The sequence below is a fragment of the Gopherus flavomarginatus genome, chromosome 6, assembly GCF_025201925.1.
Source record: "Gopherus flavomarginatus isolate rGopFla2 chromosome 6, rGopFla2.mat.asm, whole genome shotgun sequence".
Lineage (NCBI taxonomy): Eukaryota > Metazoa > Chordata > Testudines > Testudinidae > Gopherus > Gopherus flavomarginatus.
Genome location: NC_066622.1, coordinates 57,954,644 through 57,970,449, shown reverse-complemented (window position 1 = coordinate 57,970,449; position 15,806 = coordinate 57,954,644).

The following is a 15,806-nucleotide window of genomic DNA, read 5'->3' as shown; positions in this document are numbered from 1 at the left end:
CCCAGAGCCCTTTGATTCCCGGCTGCGGGACGCACAGTGAGACTTCACGGGCCGCACGTTGCCCGTGGGCCGTATGTTGTGCAGGCCTGGCATGGAGGGGCAAAATAGGTAAGAAATGTCCGTGGGCTGTCACTAGTAAATAGTAGCCACCATGGATCCTGCCAGAGGTGGCTACATCTTAGCACTGTGGGAAGCAACCCTTCACAGAGACCGTTTGTCTTGTGGTTTGGGATACTTCTCAAGACATGCTGCACTCAGAGTGACCCCCTCATCCTGTGCCAGCTGGAGAAAAGAAAAGGGGCCAGCCAACTCTCCCACTACCAGCTGCGAACCACTGATCCCCAAACAGGGGGAGGCCTCTGGCTTTGATGTGTATTAAATATCAGGCTGGTCTCTTTCTTTGGCAAATATCTAACAGAGCTAAAAGAGGGAACAAATGATCCTCAAAGGAGAGGGGAAAGACAATCACTGGGAAATTTAATCCCCTGCAACATTCAGAATGGAGAGCGACTCAGGGCAACAGGTTCCCCCGAAGGAAGAAGTTTTTGGGATTTAGAAACATAAGGAACAGCACAAAACTTGAGAGGATTGTTAATTGACATTTGATAATGACACGGAGGGAAAACCTGAGCTTTCAGATCAGTGTTCAGAAATGAAAGACAAAGGGTGGAAATCAGAGATTTTGGATCCATTTTGCAAATTATAGAGAGAAAAGTGGAAAATCAGAGGGAATTTATATCAGTTGTTGATAGGAGGTAAAATCTGAGTGTTTCACTTGAATACTTGATAAATGAATAAAGAGGAAATGGGCAACATTTGCAAACATTTTGTGTTCAATAATCTGAGAAAAGGTGTAAATCTGAGATTTTCTTATTATTTTATAATTAGAGACAGGAAAATCTCAGGGCATATTCAATTAGGATCTTAGGGGCCTTGAGGTGCACAGATAACTACGTCCAGGCCGTAGGGGTCCCTGGGGGGCTTAGAGAGTTTTGGGGGGGACACAGATACCAATCTCCAAGATCTAGGGGTCCCAGAGGGGTTTAGGGGGTTCATGGGGGGCATAGATACCTACGTCCAGGCTGGAGGCATCCTGGGAGTCTTAGGGGATTTTTGGGGGCCCAGGATACCTGTGTCCCGGCTGTAATGGTACCAGGGGGTCTTAGAGGTTCGAGTGGGCACAGATACGTATGTCCAGGCTGTATCGGTCCCAGAGGCGATTAGAGGTTTTGTGAGGGGCACAGATATCTACATCCAGATTGTAGATGTCCCGGCGGGGGGATAGGGGGGTTGTGGGGGTACAAATACCTACATCCAGGCTGTAGGGTTTCCTGGGCGGTTAGGGGGTTTCTGAGGGGCACATATACCTACGTGCACATTGGAGTGTCCTGGGGGGCTTATGGAGTCTATATGGGGCACAGATAACAATGTTCTGGCTGTATAGGTCCCTGGGGGTCTTAGGGGGCTTGTGAGGGGGCACAGATACCTAAGCTTAGGATGCAGGGGTCTACAGGGGTCTTAGGTGTTTGTTGGGGGGGCACAGATACCTACGTCCAGGCTACAGGGGTCCCGGAAGGGCTGAGGGTCTGTCACGGAGTGTGGGGGAGTCCGGTCCTGCACCTCTCTTCCTGGGACACAAGGTGACTCTCAACCAGCCAGAAAAACAGAAGGTTTATTGGACAGCAGGAGTGAAGGATACAGCAGAGTTTGGAGGCACAAGAAGGACCCCTCAATCGAGTCCTTCTGGAGGTTAAGAAACTTAACTCCCAGTTTCGGATTCCCTGAATTTCAACCACCTAGACCAAAACCGAAACTGAACTAACTCCCTCCAGCCGGCCCCTTCCTGTGTCCAGCTTCCCTGGCAAAGGTGCTGACCCCCTCCCCCCTGCCTAGCTCACGTTACAGGCTGAGCACGTGTCCGGTCCTAAAGTCACCCCCTGCTCTCCCATCCCCCACACAGACAGTCCCTACTCCATCACAGTAATGCCCAGAGCATTTCCCTCATGGAGCAACAGTGACACCGTGTGACCATACAAGTTAATGCCCAGAACATTTCCCACATTGAGCAACAGAGACACCCTGTGGCCACGCAGGGTAATGCACAGAGCATTTCCTGAATGGAGCAACAGTGACACCCTGTGGCCACGCTGGGTAATGCACAGATCATCACACCTACGTAGACCCTGTAGAGATCCCTGCTGGGGCTTAGGGGTAGTGAGGGGCACAGATAGCTACGTCTAGGCTGGAGGGATTCCGGTGGGATTAGGGACTTCATAAGGGACACAAATATCTACATCCGGGCTGGAGAGGTCCCTGGATGGCTTAGGGGGTTGTGGTGAGCACAGACACATACGTCCAAGCTGTAGTGGTCCCTGGGGGTTTAGGGAGTTGGTGAGGGGCACAGAAACCTATGCATGGTCTGGAGGGATCCCTGGGGGACTTAAAGAGTTGTGGTTGTGCAGATACCTATGTCCTGGTTGGAGGGGGCCCTGGGGAGCTTAGGGGTTTGTGTGGCATACACATAGCTACAACCAGGCTGGTGGGGGACCTATGGGTCTTAGGGGGCTTGTGGGAGGCAGAGATACCTATGTCCAGGCTGGAGAAGCCCTGGTGAGGGCTTAGGGGGTTCCTGGAGGTCACAAATATCTACTTCCAGGCTGGAGGGGTTGTGGGGGTATTTGAGAGTTGTGGGGGGGCACAGATACCTATTTCGAGGCTGTAGGGGTTCCAGGGTTGCTTTGGGGCATTTTGGGGTACAGATACCTATGTCCATGCTTTAGGGTCGCTGGGAGGATCAGTGGGTTTGTGAGGGTGCACAGATACCTACTTCCAGGCTATAGGGATTTTGGTGGGGCTTAGGGGTTTGTGGGGGGCACAGATACCTTCATCCAGGCAAGAGGGGTCCTGGGGGCCTTAGGGGGGGTGGGAGGAGCTCAGATAACTATGTCGAGGCTGGAGGGGTCCCATCGTGGCCTAGGGGGTTTGTGAGGGGCACAGATACCTGCGTCTAGGCTGGAGGGGTTTCGGGGGTCTTAGGAGGGTTGTGGGGTCTGAGATACCTATGTCTAGGCTGGAGGGGTCTCGGGGAGGATTAGGTGTTTTGGGGGGAACAGATACCTACATCCCGATTCTGACGGTCCCTGGGTAGCTTAGGCGCTTTGTGGGGGTCACAGATACAAACATCCATGCTGTAGGGGTCCTGAGGGTCTTTGTGTGGCTCTTGGGGTCACAGACACCTACCTACAGGCTGGAGGGGTCCTGTGGGTATTAGGGGGTTTGTGGGGCGTACAGATGCCTACATCTGGGCTTGCGGGTTCCCTGGGGGGCTTAGAGGTTTGTGGGGAGCACAGATACCTTTATCCAGGCTAGATGGGTCCCGGTGGGATTAGGGGGTTGTGGGGAGCACAGATACCTATGTAAGCAGAAGCAGGATGAACTCTACCTTGACATCTGGTGGTGAATTATGGAGAGTGTAGAAAAGAATTTCAGGGACTGATCGTGTTTGCATAATCACACCCACCGCTCCTGACATGGCAAGGACACCCTGGGATGGCTGCTTTGGCAGCTGTGGTATCCCCGGTTTATTTGTTGTTGGGGCATGAGATGTGGAGTGTTGTCACCCTGATTGTGTGGATGAGGAACTGTGAAACTGCTTTGAGACAGGGATTCTCACCATCACTTGAGTGGCACTCGCTAGACAAGGGAGTGAGTTCCTTGGATGAACCAAAAACATAAATTGCCCTTTTTTCTCTTTTAGCAGTTGAAAAGTAAAGCTGAAATTTCGTTATTTTAACAATTGAAGTTCTAGGTTCCTGAGCTGAAATCACTTAATAGCTTTGTTAGCCAGTAAGAGAATCTGAAGTTATGTTGTGGAGCAGGGCAACTGACAGAGAAAAGCAGTTTGTGGAATGGTTGGAATAGCCCACGGAGTGAGAGGAGCTGAGTAGTTTTTTAGGACAGCTAGGGCAGATCATTGGTCGGCTGGCAGAACAGAGTAGCTGGTGGACCGAGCTGAGCAGTTCATGGGGAAGGCGAAAGCAGAATCCCACAGAGAGGCAGGGCAGTCAGCAGTGGACCACGTAAAGTGCTCGTTTCTACCCAGGCTGGCAGGGGGAAAAACCCTGCAGATAGACTCTTGAACTCTGGGGTTGCGCAACTGTGGGTGTTTTTGGGGTTGCTGGACTTTTGAAACATTTGAGGTATTGGACTTTGGAGTTTTGGGGTGATTTGGGGATTGCTAGATTCAAGAGCCCAGGAAAAAGGACACGGCCTAATTGAGGTGTTTTCCCAATTTAATGCTATGTTGTTTATCTCACGTTATTAAACATTTTCTGCTACACCCAGACTCTGTGCTTGCGAGAGGGGAAGTATCGCCTCTTTGAGGCACCTAGGGGTGCGTATGTAAAATTTTCCCATGTCACTGGGTGGGGGCTCGAGCTGGTTTGCATTACGTTGTAGGGAAGGGACCCCTATGTATTGAACCCAGTCCTTGCTGCTATCAATTCAGCCTGGCAGAAGGGTTCCACCTACATGCAGGCTGAAGGGGTCCTTGGGAGGCTTAGGGGGTTCGTGGGGGGCACAGATACCTACGTCCAGGCTGCAGGGGTCCCAGAGGGGCTTAGGGGGTTAGTGGGGGGCACAGATATTTATGTCACGGAGTGTGGGGGAATCCGGTCCTGCACCCCTCTTCCTGGGACACACAGTGACTCAGCCGGCCAGTAAAACAAAAGGTTTTTTTGGCCAACAGGAACGAAGGATACAGCAGAGCTTTTGGGCACAAGCAGGACCTCTCGATCGAGTCCTTCTGGGGGTTCAGAAAGCTTAGTTCCCAGTTTGGGAATCCCTGAATTCCAATAACCCAGCTCCAAACCAAAACTGAACTAACTCCCTCCAGCCGGCCCCTTCCTGTGTCCAGCTTCCCAGGCAAAGGTGCTGACCCCTCCCCGCTGCCTAGCTCGAGTTACAGGCTTAGGTCCTGTCCCTCACCTTACGTCAATCCCTGCTTTCCCATCTCCCACACAGATAGTCCCTACTCCACCAGGGTCCCTAACCGTGGGGCCCCTAACCCTGGCTCCTGGGGCCATACCCCTGTGCCCCTTACTCTAGCTCCAGTTGCCATACCCATGGGCCCCTAACCCGAGCTCCAGAGGCTCCATCCCTGGGGCCCCGAACAATAGCTCCAGGTGCCCAACCCGTGGGGCCCATAGCCCTTGTTTCAGGGGCCCTACGAGTGGGCCCCTAATCCTAGCTCCAGAGGCCTTAAGCGTGAGATCTCTAACCCTAGCTCCAGGGGCCCCACCCCTGGGACCCATAACCTTTGCTCCATGGGCCACATCCCTAGGGCACCTAACCCTAGCTATAAGGACACTGCCCAAGGGGTCCCAAACCATAGCTCCAGAGGCCCTACACGTGGGGCCCCTAACACTAGCTCCAGAGTCCCTACCTGTGGGACCCCTAACCCTAGCTCCAGGTGCACTACCCCTGGGGCCCCTAACGCTAGCTCCAGGGGCCATAACCATGGGGTCCCTAATCCTAAATCCAGGGGTCCCATTCGTGGAGCCCCTAACAGTAACTCCAAGTGCCCCATACCTGGGGCCACTAACCCTAGCTCCAGGGGCCCTACCCATGAGGCCCGTAAACCTAGCTCCAGGGGCCTTACACGTGAAGCCCCTAACCATAGCTCCAGAGGCCCTAACTGTGCGGCCCCTAACCCTAACTCCAGGGGCCTTACCCGTAGGGCCCCTATCCCTAAGTGCAGGGGCCCTTCAACCTGGGGCCCCTATCCTTAGCTGCAGGGGCCCTACCAGTCAGGCCACTAACGCTATCTCCAGAGGCCCTTCACGTGGGACCCCTAACCCAAACTCCAGGGGTCCTACCACTTAGGGCCCTAACCCTAGCTGCAGGGGTCATACCCATGGTGCCCCTAAACTTAGCTCCAGGTGCCCCATCCCTGGGGCCCCTAACCCTAGCTTTAGGGACCCTGCTCGTAGGGCCCCAAACTATAGCTCCAGGGGCCCTACCCATTGGGATCCTAACCCTAGCTCCAGAGGCCCTACCCTTTCCTGGCTGGACATGTGCGAAGGATAAAACATACATCCTAAATGAAACAGTTTGACTTTTTATTATGGAGAAAAAACAAGTTTTAAAACGTTTATATGTTGGAGGACTTGGCCATACAGTATCTGAGGTTGAACTGCAGGAAAGATTCAGCAAGTTTGGAAATGTTACAGATGCGGAAATTGTTATCAGGAAAGATGACCAGGGGAAGACTATGAAGACTTTTGCTTATATCAACATTAGCATTTCTGAAGCAGATCTTAAAAGATGTATGTCTATTTTAAATAAACCTCTCAACCCAGCTATAGGGCTCTACCCCTGGGGCCCCTAACCCTAGCTACCGGGGCCCTACCCATTGGGCTGCTAACCCTAACTCCTTAGACCCTACCTGTGAGGCCTCTAACGCTAGCTCCAGGGGCCCTAACCGTAAGGTCTCTAACAATTGCTCCGGGGGTCCTACCACTGGGGCACCTAACCCTAGCTCCAGGGACTCCTTCCCTGGGGCCCCTAACTCTAGCTCCAGGGGCCCAACCCGTGGGGCCCCTAACCCTCGCTCCAGGGGCCATACCAGTGGGACCCCTAACCCTAACTTCAGGGCCCCTACCTGTGAGCCCCTAACCCTAGTTCCAGAGGTCTTACCCGTGAGACCCCTAACCCTAGCTCCAGGGGCCCTACCACTGAGGCTCATATCTCCAGCTCCAGAGGATCTACTCCTAGGGCTCCTTACCCTAGCTCCAAGGATCCTACCCATGGGACCCCTAATGGAAACTCCAGGGGCTCTAACCCAAGTCCCTGGGGCCCCAAATCCTATCTACAAGGGCCTTAGCCATGCGCCCCCTAACGCTAGCTACAGGGGCTCTACGCATAGAACCACTAACCCAATTTCCAGAGGCCCTACCTAGCTCCAGGGGCCCAACCCATGGGGATCTAACCCTAGCTACAGAGTCCTTACCCGTGGGACCCCCAAACCTAGCTCCAGGGGCCCTACCTGTGGGGCCCATAACCCTAGCTGCAGGTGCGCTACCCATGGGGCCCCTAACCCTAGATCCAGAGGCACTACCCATGGGACCCCTAAACTTAGATCCAGGTGACCTAACCGTAGGGCACCTCACCCTAGCTCCAGGCTCCCCACCAATAAGATCGCTAACCCTAGCTCCAGGGGCCAAACCCTAGGACCCCTAAACCTAGCACCATGAGCCCCACCCCTGGGGCCCCTCACCCAGAGTCCAGGGTCCCTACCTGTGGGGCCCCTAACCCTAGCTCCAGATGCCATACGCGTGGGCCCCTAACCCTAGCTCCAGGGACCCGACCCCTGGTACCCCTAACCCTAACTCCAAGGCCCTCATCCCTGCAGCCTCTAACGGTAGCTTCATGGGCCCAGGCCATGGGACCCCTAACCCTAGCTACAGAGTCCTTACCCGTGGGACCCCGAAACCTAGTTCCATGGGCCCTACCATTGGGTCCCTAACCCTATCTCCCGGGACTATACCCGTGGGGCCCCTAAACCTAGCTCCAGGTGCCCCATCCCTGGGGCCCCTAACCCTAGCTTTAGGGATCCTGCTCTTAGGGCCCCAAACTATAGCTCCAGGGGCCCTACCCATTGGGATCCTAACCCTAGCTCCCGGGGCCCTACCCATTGGGCCGCTAACCCTAACTCCTTAGACCCTTCCCGTGAGGCCCCTAACCCTAGCTCCAGGGGCCCTAGCCGTAAGGTCTCTAACACTTGCTCCGGGGGCCCTACCACTGGGGAGCCTAACTCTAGCTCCAGGGGCCCAACCCGTGGGGCCCCTAACCCTCGCTCCAGGGGCCCTACCAGTGGGACCCCTAACCCTAACTGCAGGGCTCCTACCTGTGGGCCCCTAACCCTAGTTCCAGAGGCCTTACCCGTGAGACCCCTAACCCTAGCTCCAGGGGCCCTACCACTGAGGCTCATATCCCCAGCTCCAGAGGATCTACTCCTAGGGCTCCTAACCCTAGCTCCAGGGATCCTACCCATGGGACCCCTAATGGAAACTCCCGGGGCTCTAACCCTTGGGGCCCTAACCCTACCTCCAGGGGCCCCATCCCTGGTTTCCCTAACCCAGCTCTAGGGGCCCTACTCGTGGGGCTTCTTCCCCTAGCTCCAGGGGCCCTACCCGTGGTTCCCCTAACCCTAGCTCCAAGGGCTCTACCCGTGGGATCTTACCCTAGCTCCATGGGCCGTCCTCGTCGTGCCCCTAACACTAGGTCCAGAGGCCCCACCCCTGGGAACCCTAACCCTAGCTCCAGGGGCCCTACATGTGGGAATCATAATCCTAGTTCCAATGGCCCTACCTATGGGACCCCTAACCTTAGCTTCTGGAGCCCTACCCCTTGGGTCCGTTACCAAAGATCCAGGGGCCCTGCCCCTTGCGCCACTACCCCTATCTACAGGGGCCCTCTCCGTGGGGCCCCTAACCCAAGCTCCAGGGACCCCACCCCTGCATCCCCTAACCCTAGCTCCAGGGGCCCCATACCTGGGGCTCCTAACCCTAATTCCAAGGGCCCTACCCGTGGGCCCCCTAACGCTTGCTCCAGGCACCCTGCCCGTAAGGCCCTTACCTTAGCTAAAGAGGCCCTACCCATGGGGTCCTTAGCCCTAGCTCCATAGACCCCACCCCCCTGGAAACCCAAACACTAGCTCCAGGGACCCCACCCACGCGAACACTAACCCTAGCTCAAGGGCCAAGTCCCTGGGGCCCCAAATCCTATCTACAAGGGCCTTAGCCATGCGCCCGCTAACTCTAGCTACAGGGGCTCTACGCATGGAACCACTAACCCAATTTCCAGGGGCCCTACCCATGGGGTCCCTGTCCCTAGCTCCAGTGTCCCAACCCGTGGGACCTCTAACCCTAGGTCCATGGGCTCTACCCCTGGGGCCCCTAAGCGTAGCTCCAGGCACCCCAGCACTAGGACCCCTATCCCTAGGTCCAGGGCCCACCCCTAGGACCCCTAACCCTAGCACCATGAGCCCCAGCCCTGGGGCCCCTAACCCAAACTCTAGGGTCCCTTCCTGTGGGGCCCCTAACCCTAGCTCCAGAGGCCCTACCCATGCGACCACTAACCCTAGCTCCAGGGGTCTGACCCCCATTACCCCTAACCCTAGCTCCAAGGGCTCCATCCCTATGGCTTCTAACCGTAGCTCCAGGGGCCCAAACCATGGGGATCTAACCCTAGCTACAGAGTCCTTCCCGTGGGACCCCCAAACCTATCTCCAGGGACCCTACCATTGGGGCCCCTAACCCTAGCTGCAGGGGCTATACCCGTCGGGCCCCTAAACCTATCTCCAGGCGCCCCACCCCTGGGACCCTTTACCCTAGCTTCAGGGGCCCCATCCCTGGGGCCCTTAACCCTAGTTCCAGGGGCCCTACCCATGGATCTCCTATCCCTAGCTTCAGGGACCCCACCCGTTGGGCCCCTAACCCTAGCTCCAAAGGCCCTACTTTTGTGACCCCTATCCCTAGCTCCAGGGGGCATACCCCTTGGGCCCCCAGTCCTAGCTCCAGGAACCATACTCGTGGGGCCCCTATCCCTAGTGTTAGGCCTGAATAAAGATATTGCAGACAAAACCAGGTATGCCAACCTGACCAAAGTCAGGCTAACAGAGGTTTTTGGGTAATTCCTGAGTGGAAAACACTGAGAAGCAGCAGCATGTCTCACAAGCGCTGGGAAAAAGTGAGATAAGCGAGAAGCTGCATTCCTGGCATAGTACCAGATGTGCTGTGTTAGGGCAGCTCCTTCGAAGAACTGATAAGAGCCCTACTTTCCCAGCCTCCTTGTTTTCACTCCTTGGTTTTGTTCGTTGTTTGTTTTTAACTCCCCTACATTTCTAACTTTAGGTATGTATGTATACTAAAGGTGTCTAGTTTCTAGTTGTTAAAAGAAGGGAGTGGGTTGCTCCAGTGAATAATTTATGACGCGACAGAACTGTCTATATAGGCTTATACTAAGATTTAAAGAGCGGGCTGGCTCTCTCGGGAGACGAGCTGCTCTATATTGATGCGTGCACTTGTCAATAAAGAGCTTTTGATGGGATCTTGCTGGTGTTGCCTGTCTCTCTCGCGGTCAGACAACTAACTTTGCCATCTGGGGGTTAGAGTCCCTGACACTAGCTCCAGGGGCTCTATCCCTGGGACCCCTGACCCTACCTCCAGGGGCCCTACCCGTGGGGACCCTAATCCTAGCTCTATGGGACCTCCCCATGGGGCCCCTAGCCTTAGCTCCATGGGCCCTACCCGTGGGGACCTTAACCCTAGCTCCAGGAGCCCCATCCTTGGGGCCCCTAAATCTAGCTCCTGGGCTCCTGCCCGTGGGGCACCTAACCCTAGCTCCAGAGGCTCTTCCCTTAGGGTCCCTAATCCAAGCTCCAGGGGCCCTATCCGTGGGGCCCCTAACCCTAGCTCCTGAGGTCCTACCTGTGGGAGCTCTAACCTTAGCTCCTGGCTTCGTGCCCATTTGACCCATAATCCTAACTCCAGGTGACCTACCCGTGGGACCCCTAATCTTAGCTCCAGGGGCCTTCCCCTGGGGTGCCTAACCCTACCTTCAGGGGCCCTACCCGTGGGGCCTCTAACCCTAGTTCCAGGGGCCCCACTCCTGGAACCCCTATCCCTAGCTCCATGGGCCCCATCTCTGGGGCTCCAAACCTTAGCTGCATGGGCCCTACCCCTGGGTCCCCTCACTCTAGCTTCAGGAGCCCTAACAGTGGGACCCCTAACCCTAGTTCCATGGGTCCCACCCCTTGGACCCCTAACCCTTGCTCCAGAGGCCCCATTGCTGGGGATCCAAACCCTTGCTCAAGGTGCCCTGCCTATGGGGCCGCTAACCCTAGCTCCAGGGGCCCCACCCCTGGGACCCCCAACCCTTGCTCCTGTGGCCCCATCCCTGGGGCTCCTAGCCCTAGCTCCAGGGTCCCTACATGTGGGAACCCTAACCCTAGCTCCAACGGCCCTTCCCGTGGGGCCCCTAACCCTAGCTCCAAGGTCCCTTCTCGTGGGACCCTTAACCCTATCTGCAGGCCCTGTACCCCTGGGTCCCCTAACCCTAGCTTCAGAGGCCCTACCCATGGGGCTTTTTATCCTAGGTCAAGGGGCCCTATGCATGGGTCCCCCAACCCTAGCTCAAGGGGCCCTATCTCTGGGGCCCCTAAACCTAGCTCCAGGGGCCCTGCCCGTTGGACCCCTTTGCCTAGCTCCAGGGTCCCTTGAAACACTTGGGAAAATGTGTTTGACTGTTCAGGCATTGGGAGCTCAGCTAAGAATGCAAATGCTTTTCAAAGACTGCGGGGACTGTGGGATCGCTGGAGTCCTCAGTCTCCCCTCCCTCCCTCCATGAACGTCCATTTGATTCTTTGGCTTTCCGTTACACTTGTCACGCAGCACTGTGCTGAGTCCCGGCTGTGGACTCTGTCTATCATAGCCTGGAGATTTTTTCAAATGCTTTGTCATTTCGTCTTCTGTAACGGAGCTCTGATAGAACAGATTTGTCTCTCCATACAGCGATCAGATCCAGTACCTCCCAGATGGTCCACGCTGGAGCTCGTTTTGGGTTTGGGACTGCATCGCCACCTGTGCTGATCAGAGCTCCATGCTGGGCAAACAGGAAATGAAATTCAAAATTCGCGGGGCTTTTTCTGTTTACCTGGCCAGTGCATCCGAGTTCAGATTATTTCCACAGCGGTCACAAGGGTGCACTGTGGGATACCGCCCGGAGGCCAATACTATTGAATTGCAGCCACACTAACCCTAATCCAACATGGCAATACCGATTTCCGCGCTACTCCCCTCGTCGGGGAGGAGTACAGATATCGGTATTAAGAACCCTTTATATCGATATAAAGGGCTTCATTGTGCGGACGGGTGCAGGGTTAATTCGTTTTAATGCTGCTAAATTCGGTTTAAATGCGTAGTGTAGACGAGGCCTAAGAAAGCGGCTGTTTGACCTACAAACAACTACAAAGTAAAACCTGCAAGAGCAGCCTTTCAGTTCAGAGGCCTGATAATAAGATGTTACTAATAACTGATGAAAGAGTTACAAACGACTCAAAACCATACTCAGAACAAACCAAATGGGAAAACAGACAACACCATTTTTCTTCGCTGCTCTTCTACCACGATATTCTCCCCATAGGGAGGTCCATCGCTCCTGGGGGTTCAGTGCCACAGTAACAGGGTGATGTGTGCAAGGGATGGAGGAAGCTGCTGTTCCATCTCCCTAGTCCAAAAATCAGTTTAATAGCTAGTCCTGAGATAGAGGAAGTATCAGTTATTAAAGTCATAAGAACTAATTTAACATTGTGATTCCAGCCAATGTTAAAATGATCTAACATTCAGGTTAATAGAAACATTTCTAGTTCTCTGCATAGAACGCTCAAATGATGCAAAAATAGCAAGTTTGCTTTAAAAAGTCATAATAGGGGTGTCATCCAGAATCTGACACTTGGTGAAACGTAAGTCTAGAACACACAACCAGTTTGGGGATTGTGCTCTGCTTCTTAACAATCTGCCCTGAGGTTGCCACTCACAGTCACAAGCTACTCCAGATGGCTGGGGCCCTCTCATGGATCAGTAACTGGTTAGCAGCTTGGAAAGAAAGAGTAGGACTAAATAGTCGTTTTTTGCAGTGGAAAGGGGTAAATAAAAGGCTTCCAAAGTATGAGACGAGGCTACAGACATTAGGGCTGGTCAGTTTAGACAAGACCGTAGAGCACCAGTTCTCAACCAGGTGTCTGCCAAAAGAAACCAGGCTTGACCCACATCCCCAAGCCACCAAGCCTACCTGCCTGCATTGAAGGGGGAGAGAAAGGGCACAACAAAAAATTGCAGCATCAATGCAGAAGAGAGAACTCTTTCCCTGCCATTATCAGTAAGGGTTGCCTCACAGCCACTGACTCCCTGAACAGAAATAGCAAAAGTCCAACCACAATTCTACTTCCTTTCCTCTACAAGAGAAAATGGGTGGGAGCTGCTCTCTTGAGACTGTCCTGCTGCTGTCCAGGCACATGGCAGACAGAGAGTCCTGTCTGTGTGGGGGATGGGAGAGCAGGGGGTGACGTTAGGACCAGACAAGTGCTCAGCCTGTAACCTGAGCTAGGCGGGGGGAGGGGTCAGCACCTTTGCCCGGGAAGCTGGACACAGGAAATGGCCAGCTGGAGGGAGTTGGGTTAGTTCAGTTTCGGTTTTGGTCTGGGTGGTTGGAACTCAGGGATTGCCAAACTGGGAACAAAGTTTCCTGAACCCCTAGAAGGACTTGATTGTGGGGTCCTGCTTGTGCCTCCAAGCTCTGCTGTATCCTTCGCTCCTGTTGTCCAATAAACCCTCTGTTTTATTGGCTGGCTAAGAGTCACTGTGAGTCCCAGGAAGAGGGGTGCAGGACCGGACTCCCCCACACTCCGTGACAGACCCTAAGCCCCTCCGAGACGCCTGCAGCCTGGACGTAGGTATCTGTGCCTCCCACCAAACACCTAAGAAACTCAGAGATCCCTCCAGCCTGAACTTAGGTATCTGTGCCCCCCACAAACCCCCTAAGCCCCCCAGGGACCTATACAGCCAGAACATTGGTATCTGTACCCCATATAGACTCCATAAGCCCCTTGCGACACTCTAGTGTGCACGTAGGTATATGTGCCCCTCAGAAACCCTCTAAGCCCCCAGGAACCCCTACAGCCTGGACATAGGTATTTGCACTCCCACAACCCCCCTAACCTCCCCCTCCCGGGACATCTACAATCTGGACGTAGATATCTGTGCCCCTCACGAAACCTCTAACCCCCCCTGGGAACGATACAGCCTGGACAAACGTATCTGTGCCCACTCGAACCTCTAAAACCCACTGGTACCCCTACAGCCTGGACATCATAGGTGTCTTTGGCCCCCACAAATCCCCTAAGACTCCCAGGATGCCTCCAGCCTGGACGTAGGTATCTTTGCCCCCCACTAACCCCCTAAGCCCCCCTGGTAACCCTACAGCCTGGATGTAGGAATATGTGCCCCCCACGAACCCTCTAAGCCCCCATCTGAACCTCAAAAATTGAATTAAAGTCTATATGTCTATTAATCTTTTAACCAACACTCACTCTCTCTCTTTTCTTTTCTAATAAATTTTAGCTTAGTTAATAAGAATTGGCTATAGCATGTCTTTTAGGTAAAATCTAAGTTAGGGGTGTGACAGTGACATCACAAAGGCCATTTGCAGGACCTCACACTATTGGTCCAAGGTGGTGGGGAGGTGGTGACCTCACAGAGAGATGCTGACATCAGCCAGGCAGGACAGGGGTGAGGGGCCAGGGAAACCTCAGAGACCCTTGGGGCTTTGCTTCAGCAAGTCTCCTTCTCCAGGTCTCTCTTTGAGGACTGAGAGAGTATTTGGGTTCACAGACGTGAGCTCCAGGAGGAACCTCTTTTGAGTTTTCTCCTTCCCTTGTAGTGATTTTACTAGAAAACAGCCGTCCCTATTTAGAAGGTAAGAGCCTCCTCGAAGGAAGGGGTATCATGAGGTTGTCACAGTTCAGATGCCAATGCCCTACCACCCCAACTGTAAGGAAGCTCCTGCCACCTGCTCTGTGTTTGCAGGGCAGGAGAGAGCAGCATCCACGGCAGAGATTTGCTCCTGGCTGCCGGAGCAAAGCAGCAGGCTTAGCTGTCAGAACTTCCTGGAGCTATGAAAGGGGAGGATCCCATGGCTCTGTAGCAGAATGCAGGGCAAGCGAGTTCACGGCAGGCATTATGGGGTACTGGAGGAGGCCAGTTATGGTTATATAATGAACGGCAGCATCTACACTGGCACTCTGTCCCTTTAAGTTTGCTGCAAAAAGCTCTAGGCCTCTCACCGAAGTGGTTTTATTTTGTTACCAAAACAGGGCAGTTTTGTCACCAGATGTGGCATTGCAGTGTGTACACCAGCAACGAGCTGCCGACCGAAGGTGGTCAGACACTGTGTTGTAACCAGATGCAAGCACCATGGCTTAGCTGGCTAAAGCACTTGCTTTATAAGCAGGAGATGCTGGGTTCAGGTCCCTAGGGGAGTGGTTTTTCTTGTACATGGTATTGGCTACTGTCAGAAGACAAGATTCAGAGCTAGATGGGCCTTCGGCCTAACCCAGTGTGGTTTTTCTTATGATTTAAATTATGCTCAGAGCCACTGATAATAGAGTTATTGAAAGTTTGGTAGATAAGAGCTGATAGGACAGTGGTCCAGTCCCCTCGCAGCTGACCCCCTCCCTCTGAGACAGGGGCAGGTCTGAGCTCTCGCACCAAATGCTCATTGTGGCTGCCAGAATCTGTGGGCAGCTCAATTAATTTGCATTGAGGGTTGAGTCCTGCTTTGTGCCCAGTGTCTGAGAATGAAAATCCTAAACCGCCCTTTGAAACAACAAAAGCAGCAGGACGTGTTATTGTCCCTGCCCCAAAGCAGACAGACCAATGGAGAAATGCCACTGAGTCCACGGTAATACTCCACTGCCATTTTACCTTTTTTGCTTGCTAAACTCCCTCCCAACCTTGTGGGGTCCCAGACCCCGGTATTGAGCCTGAGCTGAGATGTCTACACTGCAAATTTACCACCCCACGGCCCAAGCCCCAGGAGCCGGAGCTGGCATGAGACAGCCCTGGATGTTTCATTGCAGTGTGGACATAGCCTAGCATTATGTCTACACTGCCATTAGCACACCCAAGTCACTATTCTCAAACCCTGGGTCAGCTGATTCAGGCTTGTGGGGCTTGTGCGACAGGGTA